The sequence below is a fragment of the Prenolepis imparis genome, unplaced genomic scaffold, assembly GCF_030444845.1.
Source record: "Prenolepis imparis isolate NDT839.2.m4 unplaced genomic scaffold, iyPreImpa1.0 SCAF_3, whole genome shotgun sequence".
Taxonomy (NCBI): Eukaryota; Metazoa; Arthropoda; class Insecta; order Hymenoptera; family Formicidae; genus Prenolepis; species Prenolepis imparis.
The window spans coordinates 14,252,682-14,263,067 of record NW_028141161.1 but is presented as its reverse complement, the minus strand read 5'-3'; the positions used below and the strand labels follow the sequence as shown (position 1 = coordinate 14,263,067).

Genomic DNA, 10,386 nt, shown 5'->3' with positions numbered 1-10,386 from the left:
GAGAAGACCGAGGCTTCTGGTAATCGTCGATCGCATTTCAAGTTTTATCCCGCAATCGAATTAGTTTTCGATGATAAGCTCAGCTATTGATACGTAATTGTTAATCTCCTATGTAATGAAAATATATCGTTCTCTACAAAAATTTTACATTTACCGAATATTCACGCATAATGTACGCTTTTTTTTATGCGCTAATATCACGAAGACGTATCCTTTTTAATGAGAAAGCCTTTGGACGGGCGCTTGTTACGGAAAATTGAGAGGATCTCCTTACTCTCTCGTTATCTTGATCCCCTTAATTCGCCCCGCGGATTTCCGTTCTCTGCCGAGGGAAAGCGATACGCTATATGAGTAGCGTTCACAGAAAATATCGCTCCACGTGTGTCATATATATATAAAACATGTTCCCGCAATATATATTTCGTAGAAAATACGTTGTCATATTTGTTATCTTGCATATGCTATCTTCATCCTATTTTCGGCGTACTTCGGTATATCTCGATTCGGTAATATTGATTGCTATGCTAATTAATTGCTACTGTGCATATTTCCAGCGATACTGTATTATTATGTGCATGATATATGTATATGTATTTCAAAAAATATATATTAAACTTTATTTTAAAATTATTGATTATCTAATAATATATATGTATATTATACATATAATTAGAAATGAGAAATTTATTTAAAAACTCAATATATTACTCGTGAAGAACATCGTTAAAATAATCGTCAAAACTCAGTCTCATCATAAATGTCCAACTTTAAGAATACCGTAACAGCGACGAGTAAGCTTGGGTGATCTTGGGTCCCGCACGATGTATTTTTTTTCACGATTGCCCAGGATACGATCGCGCAGAAGGAACAAAGGTAATGAATAACGCGCGACAGCGTGCTAACTTACTGTCTAACTTTCTTGCGAGCAAGAAACATTGTTCTATGAATACGTATATATGTATATACGCATGGAGCGTCTTGCGAAATATACAACTACCGAAGCGCAGCGAAGAACTTTGAAATCTGACGGACGGAAACTAGAAAGAATCGCGCTCTTTCGAAAAGAACATTGTGCGCCGGGATAATATTTTTTTATTCACCAAAAAGAATGTACCTTACCTTATTTCTGGGACTTTGACCATGGCGGACGAAGCTTCTACGTAAGATTACGGCGGAATAATACTGACTTCCTGCAGCAGAGACCGTCTTCTTATTCGCCATCTGAAACATAACATAAATTTTTCATTAAGTTTGCGCGCGACGATAAAATAATTAATGTGATTCCGACGAGTTGACGCGAATAGCGCTAAAGGATGCTAATTGGAACGATTTCGGCTAATCCCGGTCAACCGGCATGCTGTCGATAATTGTTTCCATCGACGAGTATCCTAATCCATCAGGAAAGACAAGGTGATTACGTGCTCGGCGCGTCGGTCGAGAAAATTTAGTCCAAACCGTGAAACGGCAGTGAATTGCGCGGTGCGGATCATTGAACAAGCGGATCATAGGCGGGCTTCACAGATAATTTAGACAGTTCGGTTAATATACAGTTAGTACGTCATTTGTTTCTCGCCGCCGAGAGAGAGCTTATCATTATCCTTGACGTTATGGCACTTTCCGGATCTCCGGCTGTTATCGCGGTAGTGGATAAACGCGTATACCGATCAGCTGACATCCGATCGGCTAATAGTCGAGATTCCTCGAGGTTTCTCAAAGCTTGATTCGCTCGAGGTAGCGGCTGCGTCGTTTTCACATATTGCGACGGAAATAAGTCGCGTCGATATTACAAAATGTTGAAAATGATAAACACATTTGAACGAATTTATTCGCGCCGAACACGAAGAGATTATCGTAGGAAAAATACGTTGGAGTACTGACTCTATATTTTCGTTTTCGGCGAACAAACACGACTTCTAATTTCTACTCGTTCTCTTTTCTCCACCGCACGCGCGTTCTTCTCCTTCACAATCGCTTTTTACGTAAGTGCATCGCTATGCCGGCCGATCGAGAAATATATGTGCTATTGAATGACAGAATTTCCAATCAACAGAAATTTCATCGTGCTTAAGCCGGCTCTCCGCAAACATCGACAATCGATGGCAACCACCCCATAATATTCCTTTTTTGTTCCCGCTTCTGACTTACATACAATCAAAGTTTTTTTCGCGCCAAGTCTGTGCGACGACAACGTTGACAACGGTGCGAAGACAGCGGCGACGAGAGTAAAGGTAAAAGGAGAAGGAAGAAAAAGGAAGGAAAAAGGAATGAAATTGAAGGAGAAAGCGAGAAAGATAGGGGAAGAACGTTATAACTATAGAGCGAGATTCTCGAGCGGGACGAAGTCTCAAGAATCGAGGAAATCCTTGATTAGATGTTCGCGTCAAAGGAACTCTTCGCTTGCCGGGAGTCAAAGAAAGGAGAAGAGTGAAGGAAAGAGCGAGGAGGAAAGACGGTTTTTTCTTTCCCTTTCTCTCTCTTGCTGCATTGCGCCGCGGTTCGATCTGAGAGAAAGGTGAGAATTAAAAATAGTCTGACTATGAACGTCGTGGAATCGATTGCCATTCTGTCTATCATAAGGAGAGAAAGAAGAGAAGAGAGAAAGGAGAAAGAGAGAGAAAGGAAAGGAGGAAAAGTCGAAAAGGGCCGCGCCTTTCAAAAGCGGAATCATCTAACTCCCGTTCAAGATACGTTCCGTTCCGTCCTATTTCCTGAGGTCGCGCCAAGCGACGGCCAGTTATGGATGTTGAAAATTCAATTACGCAGGATTTATGGCTGCCGGCGGTGGGCATATTTATTATCGCACTATCCTCTTCTGTAACTTCCGTTATCCTCTCCGCGCTCTCGTCTACCATCGCCCCATCAATGATGTCCGTTTCCGGTGACACCAATGATTAAATAAAAATTCATCCGCGACATCGAATTATCAGTGTCGATTTTCATTGCGTTAATAAAAAAATTTTTTTTAATTTAAAAAAGACGTCATAATTATGTGCACGATTAAGCTATCAAGAAAAGAAAAATTGGCGAATAAAAATTCATCGACTGCTTCAAGAAGAATTCACACATTTAAGCAAGAAATTGAACTCGAATTGCGCATATAATCATATCTTTTAGATCATTTGCACGTATGACACTGCGATTATCTGAATAATATTCGCGTCAACCGCATGCCGAATGAATATGAGCGAAGTTGACACTATGAAGGGCGAATTCACAATGACATTATTAAATATACAATGTGCGGCACCTAATGACGTGACAATGTCCATATTATTATTAATTTGTACATAATTAATAGATACCATATTTCGATTTTGATCGCGATGCAAACTGCCCGCCACAGCGGTTTCATATGGTCGACGGAACGCTCTTTTAGCAAAAATAATATATATTCCTCCTTCGGATACACAAATGGAATAAATTTGCTTAATCGCAGTACTCATTAGCGCCCAAACTGTAGTCTATGCGCAGCACTATCATATGTTACTCACTATGAAATTACGTTCTATTTTATATGTGTTGTTGCAGCTTATCGATTGCGTATATTTAATTTTAGAATTATAAAAGTCCGTTATTTGGAATCAATAATACTAGTTTATAAGAAAATTTTTTTTCATTATTTTAAACCAGATAAAGTGTTTGTTATAGATTTTTGGAGAAAACGATGCCGCAAGCCAATTTTTACTAGCACATCAGATTTTCGAAATAATTGAAGTTTAATATGCAAAAAACGGATTTTTTGTGATATTTGAGATTCTTTTGTAAAAAAGGTTAATGTTATCTGGAAAATCTGATAAGATGTTATGAATATATTGTTCATCCTATAAAATGCATTTTATTTTATTTAGATATCTCATTTTTTAGCCATATATATTATAAAAAATTAAAGCTAAAAACTACTTTCCATATAAAGACGAGTGTCTCATATGAAAAATAGTTTCCAACTTTAATTTTTCATAACATGGCTAAAAAGTAAGACATCGAAATAAAAAATGCATTTAATAGGAGATAAACAATACATTCATATCTGATCAAAATGTTTAGGTAACGCTAACTTTTTTTTACGAAAAAACCTCAAATATCGCAAAAAAGCAGTTTTTTGCATAAAAAACTGCTCAATTATTTCGGAAACCTGACATGCTAGTGAAAATTTATTTGCGGCATCGTTTTCGGCACTCAAAAAAGAACATTGTCTGATTTAAAATAAGTTTTGGGTGCACACTAGTGTAATTAAAAATTTTTTTAAAAGGCGCGTTTAAAATTACGGAAAAAAACAAATTCCTCCGTTCAAAAATAAAAAATATTAAAAAAAAAAACGTGTCAACTTAACATTATTACGGTATCTAAATAGCGATCTTAAAATTTGGAAATAATTATGGCCACTAATGATTAAAATTTATTAAAAACTGAAAAAAATTGATATAAAATTATATATACTAAAACAACACAAGCGCTACTTCTTCCTCGCGCGCCTTTCCTCGATTTTATATAAAAATAAAAAAGAATGAAATTTTTATATAAAGTTTGTTTAAACTTGATTAATATTTTTTGAAAGAAATCAGTTAATTAAAGCGTTAATTTGCTAAATAAATTTTAAAATAAAAATATATTATAAAAATTAAAATAATAATGTTATAGTAATATAAGTCTGCGTTGTATAAGATCCGCGGCTAAAAAGTAACGATATTTAACATTTTTATAGGAGCCAAAAATTCATCGCTTGTATATTTCGATAGTACATTGCTTGCAGATTATTTTTATATCATAAACATATAAGCGAACAAATTTTTTTTATTTAATATACGTAATATAAGTCTGCGTTGTATAGGGTCCTCGGCTAAAAAGTATCGATATTTAATATTTTAAAAAAAGCCAAAAATTCATCGCTTGCATATTTCGATGCTATATTATTTTTAGATTATTTTTATAAACACCATATAAACGTACAAATTCATTTATTTTATATACAAAATGTCTACTATATAAAGATACTCTGCAATCAATGTACTATTAACATATACAATGGATGATTTTTGGCTATTCTTAAAATATTAAATATCAATAATTTGTAGCCGCGGAATTTTTATTTATTATATGAAAAAATTTGTACGCTATGTTTATGATATAAGAATAATCTGCAATCAATATACTATCAATATATACCAGCGATAAATTTTAGGCTCTTTTTAAAATATTAAATATCAATCTCTTGTAACTACAAAATATCGACAGTTTAAAAGGATATTAAATATTTTAAAAGGAGCCAAAAATTCATCGCTTGTATATTTTGATAATACACTATATAAAAATTATTTTTATATCATAAACATATGAGCGTACAAATTCTCTTATTTAATATTGGTAATATTGATCTGCGTTGTATAGCGATCGCTACAAAGTATCGATATTAATTATTTTAAAGAGAGCCAAATATTCATCATTAGCATTAATAGTTATTGATAAAATTAGAAAAAACCGCATGGCTCTATATATTATATTTTCCGAGATACCGATTTATTTCACTTTTTCCACTTTTACGTCGGGCCAGAAAATTAAAGTCGACCTGTCATACGAAAATTTGCGAACACTTTTTATATATTAATCTTAGCGCGTGGAGCATTAATAACTATTGGTAGAACTCGTGAGCTGCTACCCAAAATTGTCAACAAAACTATCGAAACATTAAAAAAATTTTTATTCATCGTCAAAAAATGTCTATCCCGATGAATAAAAATTTTTTAACAGTTCTGATAATTAGGCTTGGAGCATTAATAGTTATTGATAAAACAAGTAAAAACGTGGAAACCGCATGTCTCTACTTATTATAGTTTAAAAGATATCGATTTATTTCACTTTTACCAGATTTTCGTATGTCATGTCGACTTTAAATTTCTGGCCCGACGTAAAAGTGGTAAAGTGAAATAAATCAATATCTTTTAAACTATAATAAACAGAGACATGCGGTTTCCACGTTTTTACTTGTTCTATTAATAACTATTAATTCTCCAAGCCTGATTATCAGAACTGTTAAAAATTATTTAATCCCCGGGACATAGATATTTTTCGACAATAAATAAAAATTTTTTTAATGTTTCTATAGTTATTTTAACAATATTGGGTAGCACCGGACGAGTTCTACCAATAACTATAAATTCTCGAAGCGCTAGGATTAATATATAAAAAGTTATTGAAAACTTTCGTATGACAGGTCGAAAAATTTCTGGCCCGACGGAAAAGTGGTAAAAGTGAAATAAATCGATATCTTTTAAACTATAATAAAGAGAGACATGCGGTTTCCACGTTTTGACTTGTTTTATTAATTACTATTAATGCTCGAAGCCTGATTATCAGAACTGTTAAAAATTATTTATTCAGCGGGACATAGAAATTTTGCGACGTATGTCAACTAAAAAAAAAATGTTTTTAAAGTTTCTATAGTTTTCTTGACAATTTTGGGTAGCACCTGACGAGTTTTATTAACAACTATTATTGCTCGAAGCGCTGAGATTGTTATATAAAAACTTATCGCCACTTTTCGTATGACAGGTCTAAAAATTTCTGGCCCGACGTAAAAGTGCTAAAAGTGAAATAAATCGATATCTTTTAAACTATAATAAATAGAGACATGCGGTTTCCACGTTTTTACTTGTTTTATCAATAATTATTAATTCTCCAAGCCTCATTATCAGAACTGTTAAAAATTATTTATTCACCGGGACATAGAAATTTTTCGACAATAAATAAAAATTTTTTAATGTTTCTATAGTTATTTTGACAATTTTGGGTAGCACCGGACGAGTTCTACCAATAACTATTAATTCTCGAAGCGCTAGGATTAATATATAAAAAGTTATTGCAAACTTTCGTATGACAGGTCGAAAAATATCTGGCCCGACGGAAAAGTGGTAAAAGTGAAATAAATCGATATCTTTTAAATTATAATAAATAGAGACATGCGGTTTCCACGTTTTTACTTGTTTTATTAATTACTATTAATGCTCGAAGCCTCATTTTCAGAACTGTTAAAAATTATTTATTCACCGGGACATAGAAATATTTCGACAATAAATAAAAATTTTTTTAAAGTTTCTATAGTTTTCTTGACAATTTTGGGTAGCACCTGACGAGTTTTATTAACAACTATTATTGCTCGAAGCGCTGAGATTGTTATATAAAAACTTATCGCCACTTTTCGTATGACAGGTCTAAAAATTTCTGGCCCGACGTAAAAGTGCTAAAAGTGAAATAAATCGATATCTTTTAAACTATAATAAATAGAGACATGCGGTTTCCACGTTTTTACTTGTTTTATCAATAATTATTAATTCTCCAAGCCTCATTATCAGAACTGTTAAAAATTATTTATTCACCGGGACATAGAAATTTTTCGACGTATGTCAACTAAAAAAAAAATGTTTTTAAAGTTTCTATAGTTTTCTTGACAATTTTGGGTAGCACCAGACGAGTTTTATTAACAACTATTATTGCTCGAAGCGCTGAGATTGTTATATAAAAACTTATCGCCACTTTTCGTATGACAGGTCTAAAAATTTCTGGCCCGACGTAAAAGTGCTAAAAGTGAAATAAATCGATATCTTTTAAACTATAATAAATAGAGACATGCGGTTTCCACGTTTTTACTTGTTTTATCAATAATTATTAATTCTCCAAGCCTCATTATCAGAACTGTTAAAAATTATTTATTCACCGGGACATAGAAATTTTTCGACAATAAATAAAAATTTTTTTAAAGTTTCTATAGTTTTCTTGACAATTTTGGGTAGCACCAGACGAGTTTTATTAACAACTATTATTGCTCGAAGCGCTGAGATTGTTATATAAAAACTTATCGCCACTTTTCGTATGACAGGTCTAAAAATTTCTGGCCCGACGTAAAAGTGCTAAAAGTGAAATAAATCGATATCTTTTAAACTATAATAAATAGAGACATGCGGTTTCCACGTTTTTACTTGTTTTATCAATAATTATTAATTCTCCAAGCCTCATTATCAGAACTGTTAAAAATTATTTATTCACCGGAACATAGAAATTTTTCGACAATAAATAAAAATTTTTTAATGTTTCTATAGTTATTTTGACAATTTTGGGTAGCACCGGACGAGTTCTACCAATAACTATTAATTCTCGAAGCGCTAGGATTAATATATAAAAAGTTATTGCAAACTTTCGTATGACAGGTCGAAAAATATCTGGCCCGACGGAAAAGTGGTAAAAGTGAAATAAATCGATATCTTTTAAATTATAATAAATAGAGACATGCGGTTTCCACGTTTTTACTTGTTTTATTAATTACTATTAATGCTCGAAGCCTCATTTTCAGAACTGTTAAAAATTATTTATTCACCGGGACATAGAAATTTTTCGACGTATGTCAACTAAAAAAAAAATGTTTTTAAAGTTTCTATAGTTTTCTTGACAATTTTGGGTAGCACCTGACGAGTTTTATTAACAACTATTATTGCTCGAAGCGCTGAGATTGTTATATAAAAAGTTATCGCCACTTTTCGTATGACAGGTCTAAAAATTTCTGGCCCGACGTAAAAGTGCTAAAAGTGAAATAAATCGATATCTTTTAAACTATAATAAATAGAGACATGCGGTTTCCACGTTTTTACTTGTTTTATCAATAATTATTAATTCTCCAAGCCTCATTATCAAAACTGTTAAAAATTATTTATTCACCGGGACATAGAAATTTTTCGACAATAAATAAAAATTTTTTAATGTTTCTATAGTTATTTTGACAATTTTGGGTAGCACCGGACGAGTTCTACCAATAACTATTAATTCTCGAAGCGCTAGGATTAATATATAAAAAGTTATTGCAAACTTTCGTATGACAGGTCGATATCTGGCTCGACGGAAAAGTGCTAAAAGTGAAATAAATCGATATCTTTTAAATTATAATAAATAGAGACATGCGGTTTCCACGTTTTTACTTGTTTTATTAATTACTATTAATGCTCGAAGCCTCATTTTCAGAACTGTTAAAAATTATTTATTCACCTGGACATAGAAATTTTTCGACAATAAATAAAAATTTTTTTAAAGTTTCTATAGTTTTCTTGACAATTTTGGGTAGCACCAGACGAGTTTTATTAACAACTATTATTGCTCGAAGCGCTGAGATTGTTATATAAAAACTTATCGCCACTTTTTGTATGACAGGTCTAAAAATTTCTGGCCCGACGTAAAAGTGCTAAAAGTGAAATAAATCGATATCTTTTAAACTATAATAAATAGAGACATGCGGTTTCCACGTTTTTACTTGTTTTATCAATAATTATTAATTCTCCAAGCCTCATTATCAGAACTGTTAAAAATTATTTATTCACCGGGACATAGAAATTTTTCGACAATAAATAAAAATTGTTTTAATGTTTCTATAGTTATTTTAACAATTTTGGGTAGCACCGGACGAGTTCTACCAATAACTATTAATTCTCGAAGCGCTAGGATTAATATATAAAAAGTTATTGCAAACTTTCGTATGACAGGTCGAAAAATATCTGGCCCGACGGAAAAGTGGTAAAAGTGAAATAAATCGATATCTTTTAAATTATAATAAATAGAGACATGCGGTTTCCACGTTTTTACTTGTTTTATTAATTACTATTAATGCTCGAAGCCTCATTTTCAGAACTGTTAAAAATTATTTATTCACCGGGACATAGAAATTTTTCGACAATAAATAAAAATTGTTTTAATGTTTCTATAGTTATTTTAACAATTTTGGGTAGCACCGGACGAGTTCTACCAATAACTATTAATTCTCGAAGCGCTAGGATTAATATATAAAAAGTTATTGCAAACTTTCGTATGACAGGTCGAAAAATATCTGGCCCGACGGAAAAGTGGTAAAAGTGAAATAAATCGATATCTTTTAAATTATAATAAATAGAGACATGCGGTTTCCACGTTTTTACTTGTTTTATTAATTACTATTAATGCTCGAAGCCTCATTTTCAGAACTGTTAAAAATTATTTATTCACCTGGACATAGAAATTTTTCGACAATAAATAAAAATTTTTTTAAAGTTTCTATAGTTTTCTTGACAATTTTGGGTAGCACCAGACGAGTTTTATTAACAACTATTATTGCTCGAAGCGCTGAGATTGTTATATAAAAACTTATCGCCACTTTTCGTATGACAGGTCTAAAAATTTCTGGCCCGACGTAAAAGTGCTAAAAGTGAAATAAATCGATATCTTTTAAACTATAATAAATAGAGACATGCGGTTTCCACGTTTTTACTTGTTTTATCAATAATTATTAATTCTCCAAGCCTCATTATCAGAACTGTTAAAAATTATTTATTCACCGGGACATAGAAATTTTTCGACAATAAATAAAAATTGTTTTAA

General features: G+C 32.2%; 1 protein-coding gene across 3 annotated transcripts in view; it reads right to left on the bottom strand.

The window, feature by feature from the left end:
- LOC145933994 (cell adhesion molecule 1-like) overlaps positions 1 to 10,386 on the bottom strand; it is a 153,086-nt gene that overhangs the window by 117,163 nt on the left and 25,537 nt on the right. For all 3 annotated transcript variants that reach the window (XM_083034121.1, XM_083034113.1, XM_083034114.1), the window contains exon 2: positions 1,120 to 1,221. The gene's annotated coding sequence lies outside the window, so the exon portion shown is untranslated. The remainder of the gene's footprint in view (positions 1 to 1,119; positions 1,222 to 10,386) is intronic.